The sequence below is a fragment of the Uloborus diversus genome, chromosome 10 (assembly GCF_026930045.1).
Source record: "Uloborus diversus isolate 005 chromosome 10, Udiv.v.3.1, whole genome shotgun sequence".
NCBI classification, from domain to species: Eukaryota; Metazoa; Arthropoda; class Arachnida; order Araneae; family Uloboridae; genus Uloborus; species Uloborus diversus.
The window spans coordinates 128,455,132-128,471,164 of NC_072740.1; the positions used below are offsets into that span (position 1 = coordinate 128,455,132).

At 34.9% G+C, this 16,033-nt stretch overlaps 1 protein-coding gene across 1 annotated transcript in view; it reads left to right on the forward strand.

Annotated features, from left to right (window-relative positions):
- The first annotated feature begins 10,825 nt into the window (after positions 1-10,825).
- The window catches only part of LOC129231176 (mitogen-activated protein kinase kinase kinase 13-A-like), a 58,011-nt gene continuing 52,803 nt past the window's right edge, over positions 10,826-16,033 (forward strand). Inside the window, 1 exon segment of the mRNA XM_054865423.1 lies at positions 10,826-10,960. The gene's annotated coding sequence lies outside the window, so the exon portion shown is untranslated.

The window sequence follows — 16,033 nt, forward strand, 5'->3', positions numbered from 1 at the left end:
TCTCCCTGACAGGTAGCAGTACAAGGCAGAACCTGGTGCATAAATCAAAGTTTCTGCTATTCCCACCTTTTTCTGATTGAGGTTATGATTGCAAGTTGTTTAAACAGTTGTTTTTAGTGTCTGCAAACCTCCACATGTAAGTTCATGGAAACATCTGATATCATCAAGGTAAAGATACTTTTCTGTTTGCATACTATTTCTTAATAAAATAACAGTGTTTAAAAGTATATAGCTAGATAATTAACACAGTAACTAATATAAGTTAGTAAGAGTGCACTGGTTGCCTTAAAATGGGCTGGGGTGTTCCCTTAGAGCAAGGGCGCAACCCCCCGTAAAGATTGTAAGGCCCCCCCCCCTCAAAAGCAAGAGCCCTCCCAAATGAGAAAAATACCCCTCAAAACACCCCTCCCCCTCTAAAAATTTCAATGGCGCAGCTTGCGCCGTGACCTCCCCCCCCTCCCCCCCCCGGATGGCACCTTTGAAATGGGGCTACTTGAATTTGAACCAGGGTTCAAGTAACCCTCGACCACACTTAATCACTAAATTATGTTAAGTAAGGTTTGTAATATTTTTTTAAAAAAAGAGTTTACTATTTATACCCGTTTATTTGCAGATCTGGGGATAAAAAGGGTCCGAAAGTAAAAGAGAACCCCAGGAAGTAGGAAATATGCAGATTATTCGGCAGAAAAATTGTAATTGCATCTAGATTCAATTAACTTCGATGAAATGTCTCAGAGAGTGGCATCAGCCCATTTTGACTTAAGTATATCAACTCTAACTAGGAAATTAAATGATCGTTCACAAACCAAGCCTGTGCATCCTGTAGTATTTAATAGCGAGTAAGAGTAGGCATTAAATAATATTAGAGAAAATAAATCCACCCATGCTATTGAAGAGAGCAATTTTCATTCTAATGTTTGAACATTTAGCATTTCAATTAGTTGTAGTTATAGTTTGATTCCTGTTTGAGAAATTATTGTTCGCCTAAAAATATTTTTTTTTATGTATACGTTGATTTTATCTTAATTTATATAAATAGTTTACTCACTAGAAGGTACGTTTTGAGTTTTTTTTTTTTCAAAATCATTGGTCATTCGTGATCCCACCACCTGTTTTACAGCCTTTTCTAATGAATTTTCTGAGTTGGGCCTTGAGCCCCAGCGCGGGTTTACTTGAACCCAATTTCTAAAAATAGAATAAAATATATAAAGGGTTAAAATTGTTATTTCAAAGAGGCTTAAGGTGGTAGCAAAACGTCTGAAAAGTAGTAAAAACAAGGTTATCAGTGCACATTATGGGTTTAATCGGCAAATCATTATAAAATCGCAAAAAATATGAAATTTCGGGTCTAAGTAGCATCTAAAACTTGCTGTATCGAGAACCACAAACTAGCTACTAATGCCGCAGATACTGCCCATAGTGTTTTGCAAGTTTCATAGTTTAAACTACTTATCAACTTCTGATAACTTTTCATTTAGAAGAGCATATCGTTTGCACTATTCATGAAGAAAAAGTACATCTCTTGTACATCGAACACTTCAGTGATCAGGAGATTTGACTCAGAACTGTGCTTCAGGAATATGTTCTTTCTATGAGCTTGGTACGGCATATAAAAGCACTTCATGTCCTACAACCTACAAGATCAATTACTATTATATACGTATATTAAAAATTATTGACTTAATGGACGAAATAACATCATATGATTGAAAATCCAATTTTTTTGATGCCAAGTCTTTTTTTCAATGAGAGATTTTACCACTTCACCTGCAATTCCAGAACGTTTTGTCTCTCTTTTTTTACTTCCAAGAGGCACTTCTAGCCCTGCTTCGGAATCAAATCGAAGACAAATCACCAGTTTGTCCCGAAGAGAAGCAGCAGGTGTAGTATCAGCCATTGCACCGAAAAATTCAGCTGACTTAACTAGATCTATTATAGCTTTTTCAGTGCTTTCCGCAACTAAAGTGAGCATCTCATTTTGTGACCTGCTGCTCAAGTGTATCGAATGATACGACCTATTTTTAGAGTTCTCTGTCCATCTCTTTAAAATACCTGAATATCTAGCTAGTATTTGCACAATTTGATAAAAATTTCCACTTTCAAAACCTTTGCCTCGGAAAGCTATTCCTCGTCGACCTAATGTGCTTACTACATCGATTAGAATGTGGATTCTTTCGGTGTTGAAAGCAAATCACGTTTTTCATGCACAATCTGCATACGACGTTCTTTATTCAACAAAATATCCAAGGCCCTGTTTATGCACACTCCGGCTTCACCCCGGGTTGAAGCGGAAGGTGGATAAAAGGGGGGTTGCAGCCGGGTTGATGGGAAGAGCCGTTTTTGTCAAATCGTGGATTCTCCTTTACGTTCCCTTACGCTTTCGTTTCGGTGCTATCCCATCGAATGCTGCAGTTGGATTTTTCCATAATTAGAAGAAATTAGTTTCGAAACAAAATCACGAACGCAAAAAGAACACGCACAACAACACCAAAATAAATACACACGAGGAGGAGACACGTGACCACGCAATGCACTGTGGGAAAAATCCGCCAATAATCCTTCAATGTAGGTGGAGGGAATTCCCTCCTGCATTGAACACGGCTTGAAGGCGGGTTGGATGCATAAAACGGCCTTATTCCGTGAATACGGGTTGACGCCGGGTTGAATCCAACTGCATAAACAGGGCCTTCAAGTGTCCTTTGCCATTTATAGGATGACAGTAGTTAGTGCAGCTTTGTGAGAAGAACATGAAAAATTTTGTTACATTTTGCTCCAACTTCTCACTCCACTTGAAATCCAAGTAGTATTTTGTTTTCCGTGCCCAACTCCTCCAGGGAAAAGGGAACAAACGAAACAAAATGCTTTTGCAGTGCTATATTCTAGCATCGGATATTCAGCGTACCATCCAGCATTAAAACGACGATATCTCTTTTTGTCCAAATCTTTAGTAGATATGTGGGAAGATACAAAGTTTTGGTTGACATTAGGCCCAGATCTGTGTACTTGCAGACCCTGAAGTGCGGGAGGGGGAGGTGCCACAGCACTGAGGGACCAACGATCCAATCCATTGAGCGGTAAAGGGCCCTAGTTATTGTTTGAAGGGGGGGGGGCAAAAATGTGTAGTTCCAGACCTCGAACTTTAAATGACCACTTTTAATGAGATATCTTTTTTTGATTGTTATTCACTTTTTTCCACGAAGGCTTTGATCATGAAAAACATGTTCTTCAAGTTTTTTCATTGGTCAAACTCTTCAGTACTTTTTAGACCATTGACAATCGTTTGGCCGCTAGGCCATGAAACTACATGCTGTACAGTATTTCTCCACGTGACAGAAAAGAGCTGATAGTGCAGGGCATTCGCCTGAAGCAGTCATATCTTGCCCAGCAGCGCAAAGAGAACAGGTATAGGAACATCTTGTGCCTCAGAGAAGAGTACATTCTAGGATTTATCATTCGATTGACATAAAGCCATATCACTGAAAAAGCAGCTTAAATCCTTGAAATTTTCACTCTAGCCGAACTGAAACGTAGAAGTCAGGAAGAGGTTTCCGAAGGAAAAGAGATCCGTTTTTTGATAAGCAATCACTCTCAGCCTCTCGTTTTCCTCGATATTACAGTGGAATAGGTATAATGGGTATTAGGTTAAATTACACTTACACATAAAATGCACATTTAAGAGTTTATTTCATAAAGGGAGATAAATGAAATTGTAACGGGAATATTTTTTTCAATATAATTTTTGTATTACTAGGCAGTTCCGCCACTTGCTCGCTGACGCTCAGCAACCATCAAAGATTGCTTTGCTACCTTATTTGGCTAGCAAAGATTTAAATCGTCTATTAGGAAGAATCGGATAAAAATAAGCATGGCGATTATATCAAAATGAACCCCCCCCCCCACCCCCTGTAGAAAATAGAATTTCAGCTTATTTTATTATAACAGTAATAAAATCTGGAAGAAACTCAAGGACAAAAACAACCCGATAGAAATGCGCATAACCAAGTTATTAAAAATTTGAAAAAAAAAAAAACCGCTTTGAAGAGCATCCCTTTCCCGGGTTGCAAACTAACTTTGTACCAACTTGCTAGAAACATTTTTCACTTTAGTTCCATGATTAAATTGAAAAACCAATGCAAATAAACCTCAAAATAACACTTCAAGGCTACAATGGAGCTTCTTCATCAGTGCAAAAAATTCAGCACACAACCAGAAAGTCGTGGGAAAACTGAACGTCAACCACGTAGACATCATGAATACCAAATAGGTCAACTAATAAGAATTCACGACAAGAGACAACGAACAACAAATCACCCCCGAGGCTCGTAGCAAGGGGGGGGGGGAACAACCAATCAGAAGCCTGAAAAAAAAAAAGGAATGGGAGAAAACGAACAACCCGAAGAAGCACATTATAAAAACTGCTTCCAAATGTCAGGTAAAAATGAAGTGATGGAAAAATCATTGACTAGAGGATGAGAATTTTTCCAAATATAGTAAGTTTCCCAAAAATCGAGATTATAGACGAAGAACATTTACAAAATTTTCTGTCATATGAAAAAACAAAACAGTGGCCAGAAGTCCAACAATGCTGAGCGATGGAAGAACGAGCAAGCTTTCTTGCTCCTTCTTCCATCTTTTTGGATTTAACTTTAGTTCCATGCTTGAATTGAGTTTAACATCGAACTTTCTCTAAAATGGAAACCCTTATATCTGCTGCACTAATTAATTGAGAAAATTGGAACAAGTTTCATCTGATACAGAAAAAAAATATTTCGAATGTTAAGGGGTTTGGGAAAACTTTCATTTCTTTAATAGGCAATTTATGTGAAATTTTAGCTGAAAAACTAATTTCGAAAAACTGATTCGAAATTTAAAAAATAAACGCCCCAAGGTTTTAACCTCCGAGGCTCGAAGTAGTTTTGGACCATATTTCAAGGCTGTAGGTGCTATAAGGTCTTCTAGATGCAAGCTTGTCACAGATATCTTTTCACACTATCTTTGACGTTATTTTTTAATACTCTAAAGAGATACATAGTACTGATATTTTTAATACATAATTTATTTGAATTTTTGAAAACTAATTTATTTAATTAATTAAAATTTTTATTAATAAATTTAAATACAAAAAAAAGCCATAAAAGCTGAAAAATAATTTGATTAAAATATGTTGCAAAGATTTTTACACAATGTAATGGCGTATCTACGATTTTGTTCTGGGGACGGCTACGGCAGTGGCGCAACGAGAAAGTACCTTTTTTTTTTTGGAGGGGGGTGCGTTTAATTTTTCATAACTTCTGGTTTATGCAAGGATGTGTGTTTACTCGAACATGAAAACTTAGAAGGCACCATAGGGGGTTCTTTCCCGGAATTTTTCCGAAATTAAGTTCTGAAAACGCAGGTTTAGAAGATCTTTGGTAATGTAAAATAGATGAACACTTTCTTTAACAATTATATATTTTATTTTACTCATTTATATAAATTTTGTTCAATCCCCATTATTTAGTCAACAAGGGATGGAACATTTCTTAGAACCTCTCCCATCTCCGTGTATAAGGTAAATGTAAATAAATATTATCTTGCAGTGTTCTTCCTCCCTTCATTTTATTTCTGGGGAACGGAATAGATTTTCAGACACCTTATTCTTTAATAGTCGAAAGATAAAAATAGATAATTTTGATTGACAAAACTGTGGACAATTGTTAAGCACGAACAAAAACACATGTGGTAGATTTCAAACACTAACTAATCAAAATGGTTTTGTTCAAAGTAATGACTACATGTTTCAACTATTTTTTTAATATTACTAGGAGACTCCGCCCCCTACTCGCTGGCGCTCACCAACCCCGAAGATTGCTCCGCAATCTTATTTGATTTTCACAGATGTAAAAGGTCAGTTAGAAATAATCAGACAAGAAACGCGTTACGAGTTCCGTTTCGAACAAAAAGGAATTCTCCCTGCCGTAGAAAATGGAATTTAAGTATAAAGCTTATTATTAGAACACAATCCTGCTCCCATACAAAGACAAAAAGAACTTGATAGAAATATGCATAACCGAGGTATTAAAAAAAAAAAGTAATGCTCTTTGAAAAGCACCCCTTTCCCAGGTTCCGAACTAACTTGTACCAACACAGCTATAGGTGTATGGGGCTCCGAGTCTTTTGCAAAACGGCAGTTTTGGACGCTTGAAAAGTCGCCTTCAAATTCGCGGTCTCTAGTAATATATTTTGCTTTTTAACTCCATGCTTGAACTGAATTGAGATTAAGACTTTTCACAAAAATTTTTGTTTCCAATGGGGCTGTATAAAAGACCCACCTCAAGAGGCGTCTGGCCCATAACCAGATTTAGTGCGCTCCCCTACAATCATCAGTCTTTCTTGTGTCACCATTAAGGCGCTGATTTTGACGTCCAGTTTCCACCAGATGGAGGCACATGGGCTCTCATTTGATGCGAAATTGCACAATTAATTTTAATTTTGCCTAGGGATCTTTTACATACTGCATAATCATACGAAATGGGCGCTGATGATTTTCTGCATCTCGAAAATCCACCGACTGGCCACCTCAGATGGGCAGGAGTCCGGGTCCACAGGCGAGGCGTAGAAGGCCAGCGCCTTTTCACTTAAATTGAAACCCTTATATCTACTGTTCTAATTAATGGAGAAAATTGGAAAAAACATTATTTGATGAAGAAAAATAATCTCTTTCGAACGACATAGAATGTTAAGGGTGTGGGGAAAGAAATCTTTCTTTCATGTAGTAAGCAATTTACGTGAAATTTTAGCTTAAAAAATAATTACAAAAAAAAAAGTAATTCGAGGTTTAAAACCCCAGGTGCAAGCCCTCGAGGATCGAAGTCACCTTGTACAAAATTTCGAGGCTGTAAGTGTTATGGGATCTTCTGGACGCAGACCAGATTTCCTTTTACAATTTCTTTTACCTAGCTTTTTTTTAATATAGAGAGATTATTTGGTCCATACAAAGCAATATTTAAAAGAAAAAAAATGTAATTATTAGCTTGTGAGAGAAAAGACAACGTTATTACCGAAACTTAAAAAAAGGAAAAGAGCTCGAGAGAGGGATTGGGGGTATTTTAGAAACATTTTTGAACATATGAGGTGTAGAAAAAACGGAGATGATTTTTAAAGGGGGAAATCATTGCATAAGCACAATGTTTCTGTTTTTTTTTTTTTTTTTCAAAAAAAAAAAAAAATATTAATTTATACCACTGCCTCAGTTTTATTTTAATCTAAAAATCAAGACTTGCCGAGCTGCAAATTCTTTAATCAACGAATTGCAAGCTATTACCGGTTTAAGCAGTAAAAGTTGCAGTCCTTAAGCTATTTGGGAGATGTTTGGATTCATTAACAGTGCTGTGGATGCAGAATGGGAAGCAATGAAATGTCTTACTCGATCCCATTTTATAAGCCTACAGATTTGTGGAGGTTGGGGAAAGTGTTAGAGAACGAAGCCCTGAAGTATTAATTTATCTCTAATGAAGCCTTGATTAGACATTTTTTATGCATTCCTGTTAGCAATGGAGAAAATGAAAAGAGACTGGAGTGACATGAAGGATATCATTGGATTGAAAAGTGTGTGCATGAAGCGCAATATAGACGGTTTTTCAATACAAGATTTTTGTGGAGCCGTTTTCTCATTCGCTGCAAAATATTTATGGCAGGTGACAGAAATTTTCTGACTAAAAGCCCAGAAACTTTCTGTCCTAAATTTGTACTGTATTTGGAAATTTGAGAAATATTAGTTTTCGTTGTATTTTTTTATATTTATGTTTAAAAGGAATCCATTAAAATTTTATTTAATGTTTTTGTACAGCATCATAATCCCTAAATTTGTTTATTAATATTATTACAAACAACGAATAAAGTTACTCACTTTTTGCGCTACGGACATACTTTATCAAAAACGGCTACCAAAAGTGTTTTTCATATTTTGTGAGTATAGTCGCCAGTGGCTACCATTCAGAAATCCTAGTCTAGAGCTTTAGGTCCATCGTCGAAACTAGATGGTCCATCCATGGCAACTGGTTACCATGAGTGGACCACATGCTAAACCAGGCCCGTGTCCAGAATTTCATAAAGGGAGGGGTTTTGGTTTCAATGTTTTTTCGTTCTTACCTGCACTGTCAGAAACACACAACAGTGGCTCAAATAATTCATTTCTGTTTAACGGCTACAATGAGGGGCATAGCAGTGTGTGTGGGAAGTGGGGGGGGGAGGATCCAAAATATCGGAAGATGTGTTTTCAAGTGATCTTACCAATTCTATTATTGTATATTTTATATACAGTAGACATTCCTAGTTTTTATTCGGCTCATGTTTATCCGGATCAAACTTGTATAGTTAAAAAATATATATTTACTTAAATAATAATTTAAAACTGTGAGTGCAAAACAGTGCTGCAACTAGAAAATAAGTTTTAAGGGAGACATGTTGAAAAATAATCTAATCTGATAAGGGTGCCGGGGTTCCTCCCCCGGAAAATTTTGAAATTTTTAGTACTGAAAACGGAATTTTAGACGGTCTTTGGCTCCGCGGAAATTTGTAGAAATTAAAGGCGTGGAACGCGATTATAGGCCATATTTATTGATGTTATGGCAAGGAATGCGGCTCAGAGACTCTCCCTAATCGTTTTTTTTTCTTGAAAAATAGATTAAAATTTATTTTAAATCTCCCTTTCAAATATTTGAAATTGAAGTTCCAAAAATGCAATTGCAGATTAACTTTGAAGATTTTTACGAGGAGGGGATTCTGATGCTAACCCCTGGATTTTCCTAAAAAGTTCTAAAACTTTAAGCAGTATTCTAAGATATTAGGAGGAGGGGTTCAGAGGTTATTCTACTTAAATTTTTAGTTAGTTTTGTTTGAAGAACCTAATTTTTTATGATATTAAAGGAAGGCGATTTGAGGATTCTTGCTCGCATTTTTTCTGAAACTGGAGTCTCAAAAATGCAGTTGTACGACCATATTTGGTAAAATTAGGGCTCTTTTAAAACTGAAACAAAACCAAACCCGAGTTTCGGCGACGCAATTTTAAGCAATGTTGATAGAATAAGCGATGTTGTTTGGGGGCTTTTTCTGGAAATTTTGCGAAACTGAAGATCTGGAAATCAAAGTTTGAAATGCTCCGTAATGCTATTGGCACGGGGGGGGGGGGGGGGTTCGTAGGAGTAGCATTTTGAAGAAGATTTCATTATTTTCAGACAAACTGGAAAAAAGGGGAAAAAAATGCTGGGAAACTTCAATGAGAATGTTTTGTTTTTTTAAATACCATAAACAAACTTCAACATTAAAGTTAATTTTAAGTCAAATTTACACATTTCTTTGGTTTTTATTATGTTTTCACTATGGGAGGGGTTTAACCCCTAAAACCCTCCCCTTGGACACGGCTCTGTGCTAAACTATTCATTTATATAATTAATCTTTATTGAATATTTTTATTATAAAACTGAATATTCTTTTTGGAGAGAAATATACTGAGTAATTATTCCAACAGCAAATGTAACATTAAAGTTGAAACTACTTTCTAAAAAAATTGAACTGTTATGTTGTCCATTGACGGATTGAAAAATTGTGTGTGTTTTTTTCCTACAAAATCCATTGAGACACCCCTTACCTACCCCTCTGAAAAACTTTGAAACAATGGACCTGACCGCGATAATGATAGAACGGATATTTGCGAAGGCTCAAGCAAAGCCTTCGCAAGGAGCATATGCCTACTATTAGCAGGCATGTGGTCCCCGGTGTTGCATAATGTTTTATTTTAACAATGTAAGCTTGTCTAAAGTCTCAAAGTGCATTTTAGACAAAATAATTTCTGGTGATGCTTGTAATTCCTAAAAACGAAATTATTGGCCATTGAGGAAAGGGTATAGGTTCGGAGGTTTTTCTCCAGAAATGTTTTGAGATTAAAATTCCAAAAACAAAATTTTAGATGATCTTTAATGATGTTTGATGTAGAGGAGGTATAAGTATGCACTTCCTCGCAATTTATCTGAAATCTAAATCCAAAAAAACGCAGTTGTAGGCTACATTTGATGATGCTGTGGAACGGATCAAGTTCAGAGATTCTCTCCTGAAAAGTTTTCGAAACTGAAGTTCGAAAAGCAAAATCTCTGACGATTTAGGATGATGCTTGGGCGAGGTGGAATCGGGGACTCTCCCGCGAAAATGTGTTTGAGTTTATGTTCTAAAACCCTGAATATAGGGGGTGCCGAAGGGTATGAGCAAGGGGAGGGGTATCTACATCCCTTCTCATGAAGCGTGGGTGGTGTAAAAATTTCTTTTGATTTTCCTTAGCCACTCCTCCATAAGCTCCGGATTTGAATGAGTGTGTAAGAAAGTATTTTTACCCACAGTCAGTTTTTACGGTCTTTGCTTAATAATCAATGATTGCCACAACTGTATGCAAAACAGCTTAGATGGCATTTTTGAATTGAAAACAACAAAATACTACATCAAAATAGTTTGGTCTATGGTCTAGGATACTTTTAATGTAAGCAAGTGAATTTGTTTTCATTTTTCAGATGCTGTTACGAGTGTTCTTCTTCCTTAACTTAAAATTTCTTTTGGGAGCTACCGCACAGAATTCACAGAACAAAATTCTGTTAAAAGTATCATTCCTTACATTTATATGTTCATATAAAAGCGGTTTAATGTTTTAACCAGTGAATTTTAATTCTTTTTTACTTCGTGGCTTTGCCATTTAACTGCTTGAACAGTGAAAGTCAAAGTTAGCAATCGGAAATTCTTGAAATGTTTTCGTTGTGTGTGTAAACTGTTTTTAATTGGTGTTCAATGGTGCGGAAAGTTTATAATTCGTAACTTCTAAATTCTTATTTTTGAAATATGATTATCTATATTGCTGTTGGATTGATGGATTAGAGAAATGTGGAGTAAAAAGCCTTCATAATATTTACTATTTATTGACAATTCTCATCTCAAAGTTGTAAGTAGTTGTCTTGAACTTCTTTTCACAGTTACTGAACAGGTTTTACTTCAGTGAGACTTTTGTTGTTTTCTTCAAAATTGGTCTTCTTTTTTTCTTTGAATACTTATTTTAATGGGAATGTAATCAAATTCATTTCAAATGTGTGTTCTGAACTGCTATTACTGACATAAATGAGAAATGGCTCACTTTGACGTAGAAATGCATTTCACACTTGTGAAGAGTATTTGCTGGAATTGTTTGCAAAAAGCACTTAATTTCAGAATTCCATAGTGTTGCGTTGCCTTATGAATTATAGTTCATATTTTTTTTCGAAGAGAAAGGTAATTTCATTTGTATGTATCGACTGTTGTACGATAGCGTCATGCTTTATTTGGTTGAATTGTTACAAATAAACAAATGAAACAAAAATTTAAAAAAAGACCAGAATTGTTCGAAGTTTACTATCTTTTTGAGAAAAATCCCTCATATAAGTTTTGTTGTAGTGTGTTGTGACATTAAGGTAACACTATTAGGCTATAAAATCCGGCTCAAACGTGCATTATCCTACCATTTGCTATAGTTAATACTTAAAGAGCTGGTAGCATGATGGTACTTATTTAATGTTGTTCCAGTTTTAAAAATCATCACAATCTGCTGAGAATAAACTTGGATCTTTAGGAAACACTTAAATATTTTTATGTAAGCCCACCTTTTAATGAGGCAAGCTTTCATCATGAAGTCTTATAGCATGTCATTTGTACATACCTAATATATCTGAATCAGTTATAATGACTTAACCAGTGGTTTAGGGGCTGTGCAAAGATGTTACTTTTTTCAACATGTTGGACCTCCGTTCCCCTTTTGTCACAATTGGTCTTACCCCCTCCCCTGTCACATGTCATGCTAATTATATAAATATATTGTTGTATAAAATGTTTTATTTCAACCAAAATATGTGAAGTCTCACTTCTTGTTATCCCTTGTTAAAACTTACAATTTTACGATGATAAATCTACAATTGGGCAACAGGTTGTAATTAAAAATGGAAGATAGATAGTTTAATCTCCAAGCAAATTTGAAATGTCGACATTTGAACTAGTGTTATGGGCTTTATTCTCAATGTAAAAGATTCAACATATTTTTCCCGATACATAATTTGCTTTCTTCAACCTCATATAATAATTTCTAAAAGTAGCAGAAATTTACAGTGTTCAAATCACAAAATTTTTAGTGAAGTGGTCATCAATTTTTGTAAATCTTCGCTGAAACTTCCATTTTAATATGCATATTATGGCATTATACTCTATAACTAAATAGGAAACCAAATTTATTGAACAAAAAGTTTGTTCTGGCGGTAATTTCATTTCATTTGTTTTTTTTTTCTGCTCGCCAACCGTTTTCGCCTTATAGCTGATAGCTCCACAACGATGCCTTTTCTTTTTGCAAGTAACATCAGAGGAAAGTTGCATTTTCATTTTGCAAACAGCTTATTGAATTACATGCAACATACCGACAGTCTGGTTATCACATCCGGAGATTGCAGTTTCGTCCTTGTTATGAACTTGTCAATCAGGAATGGTGAATAACAGGCAGATCTTATCTCGTTGAAGTTGAGAGTGCCAACAAATTGGTAAGAAATTTAGCTCACCAGCAACTGTTTGTAGCATGGTGTGGTTCAACCTGTAAATTAAAGGCAAAGCTTGGAAATAGAGCAGTAAGTTACTGTCTTTAAACCAACCAGCGTTAAAGGCCTACATACCAACAAACTGGTAGCTCTCGCTGGTAGCTACCAGCAGACTTAGATAAAATGAAAAGCTTTCTGCGAACACAATCCTAACTGGAAAATTTTCTGCAAATAATTATTTTGCCTAACTCACCCTTGAATAAAAAATTAATTTTATATTCGGATATGAAAGAGAAAAAAAAAACAGGTGCTTTAAATTTTTTTTTTTTTACAATAACATATAGTTTGCTTATTTTTTCATCAACTGAAGAAAACTGCCAAAATCGTTATTTTTTTTTACACATGTGCTTTAAAAGGCTTTTGGGAGAAAGGCTTTAGCAGAAATAAACTGGGATTTTCTTTAAAACTCCCTTTAAATTTTTTTTCTTTTTTAAATCAACGTTAGCTGTTTAAAAAAAAATTCTGCAGAGGTCAAAAATTTTCTGCGAACGGCCGTTCGTTCGCACCGTTCGTCTATCTTATGCAAAACTGGCTAGTACCAGTATTCTGGCCCTCTCAGCTTCAACAAGATGACATCTGCCTCTTTCTCAATTATTCATCATTTTAGACTGATGAGTCTATGGGGCCTGGCCGATGCATCGCGAGAAAACGGTGTACTTCCCCCAATCATTAAACTGGTTTAGAATTTTTCTCTAAAACCGATGCACCAATACGCAACACCAAAATCCAAGCACCGATGTACAGACACTGGTTCACTATCGTTTCCGTTTTAATCTCTTAATTGTTTCAAAACGCTGGTGGAAGCAGAGACGCCCCAACGGGAGTTCACTGTGACCTACCAAAAATGTCCCATTCGACAACTTTTTCTAACGATTCGGTAAATTTGGAAGCAGCATTGAGAAATTGTCTTTTTAAAATATAATGATGTTTAATGTCTCTTCTCATTAGATACATGTTTGTGTTCATGCTCGTATGTTTTCATTCAGTAAAATTCAGAGTATTATTGGGCAAATTAAAAATGTTTTAGGCGTCTCTGTGCAGAAGATCGTTTGCAAACAAAGACCTTCACTTTCGCCAAAACTGTATGAACAACGTTTATCCTATAAGGGTCATTTTCTCTAAACTGTTAAATTCTTGTCCTTGCTCCAAAAATAACTAACTAGTATAGAAATAAAACTGACGCTAGAATGCTTTAACAACATGTTTTTATGTTTGTAAAATAAGTTAAAACAAACACTCGATTATTATTATTGTACATTTTAATAATTTTTTTTGTATGATAAATGTCATTCCCCTGTGTGTCCCTACCTCCACCTTAAAGCAAAATCAGCTCGAAAGATTCAGGAAACCATGCATATTTGTACAGAAATTGTTGTTTAACCTCTTAACAAGTGTTATGCAATGTTGTAAAATAGAAAAATAAAATTTTTTCAAGGTTTGCACTATTTAAAAAAAGATAGTAAAAAATGTCCTTTGATTTTTTGTCATTCCCCTGTCGAGGAATGGAATGAATGTTTCTCAAACCTGGTAATAGTTGTATTAACTCATAATTTAATCTTTGAATTCCAGTCTCATCATAGAAATAATCTTAATTAGTTCTTTTTGAATAAATACACGGTGTCGAGTTTATTCGGGTGATCACAAGTTAAATCTTGATAAGTATTTTTAATGACTTACATTACCCTGTCTTTGATAATTCATTTAATTTTGTAATAATCGCTCAATGAATGATTGACCAGGGGTCTGGCCAGAGGATATTTGGGTCCGTTAACGGACCCTTCACAAAAATCCGATCAACCAAAACGGACCTTTCACAAATCCCGATCAAACAAAACGGACCTTTCACAAAATCCCGATCAAACAAAACGGACCCTTCACAAAATTCTGATAAACAAGATCGGATCTGTCAAATTGTTTATTGAAAGAGCAAATATGAAAGCAAAATAACGCATATTTCTGTGTATAAACTGATAATTTTTGGAACCTTTTTTTAAGTCAAATTAGAGGGATCAGCTTATACAAAATCGGCTAATTTTGAAAAAAAAAAAAAAAAATTGGCATTCTTGGGATGCTCCTGCAAGCGATAAATAAGTGCTACTGCCAAATAAATATAATGGTTGTTTGTTTTATCATTTCTCTGCTCATGATTTAATAAACAATAATAATATATATCTGCGAAATGAACTTAGAACTGCAAAGGGATAGTAAGAGTGAGCAAAAAATATGATCGCTTCAGATAGTGTTACAAACTTCAAAATTATCACCACTTAGCGTCTGGCGTTGAACCTTTATAATGACTTGATTAGAAAATATTCTCATCATTTTGCCAGCTTGTCAGTATTTGCGTTTTTACGGGCGATGTTTAATTGTTATTTTGGGAGAAAATTATATGGGTTTTGATTTTTCGATGCTGACACAAGGATGATTAACTTTAAATAAACTCTTTTAATTACAGTTTTTTTTTCTTTAGATGTCTACGTTTTTGAAAAATGCAATCTTTTAACATCTGATATGAGAATCATATTTTGTTCTTTTTTCAAGCTAACTTCGCTTTATTAGGATTGAAATAAATGAAAAGTCTCTTTATTTCTGTTAGAACTCTCATTTCAAGTTTTTAAAGCAAAATTCCATTTTCTGTTATGAGTCAAAAATTAAAATGCTAAATAGATGGTTGATTTTATTTTTTGGGTCAACTGTGTCCACAGATATTAATGATATGTTTATCATATAATTTTATCAAAAATATTTCTTTTACAAGCCTTTTATATACTTTTGATGCCTTCACTTTGCGAATTGCGATCTCTTTGCATCCGCTATGGGAATCCGATTTTTCGAATTTTTAATGATTATTAAGCTTTGTTTAGAGGTAAAGAATTGAAATATCTTTTTATTTTTGTTCAAATCATGGAATTTATAAGTTTTAAACAAAATTCTGTGCTTTTTAAGAGTGTCTTGGGTCAAAAAGTTGAATGCTGAACCCTATTCTGAATTTTCTTTTATTTATTTATATTTTTGTTACAATTATTTTAAGTACTGTACAGAAATATATCTAGTCTAATTTAACATAATGCAGAATGGTAGATAAATATTGTTTCTTGAAAGAGCGATGCCCCCCCCCCCCCCCCCCCCCCCACGCCAAATATCAGAAAAAAAAAACCAGAATGATTTTCTCGACGTAGAAGAGGAAAACACTCAATTTTAAGTTTATTTGATGCAGTTTGTGCCATCTCTAAATTCTAAAATTTCGTTTTAACAAAAAAAAAATTTTTTTTTTTGAGAATTTTTTTTGATTTTTCACAAAATTAATTCATTTTTCACAAAATTAATTCATTTTTCACAAAATTATTTGATTTTTCACAAAAAACGGACCCTGTGAAAAATCCTGGGCAGACCCCTGTTGACTTTTG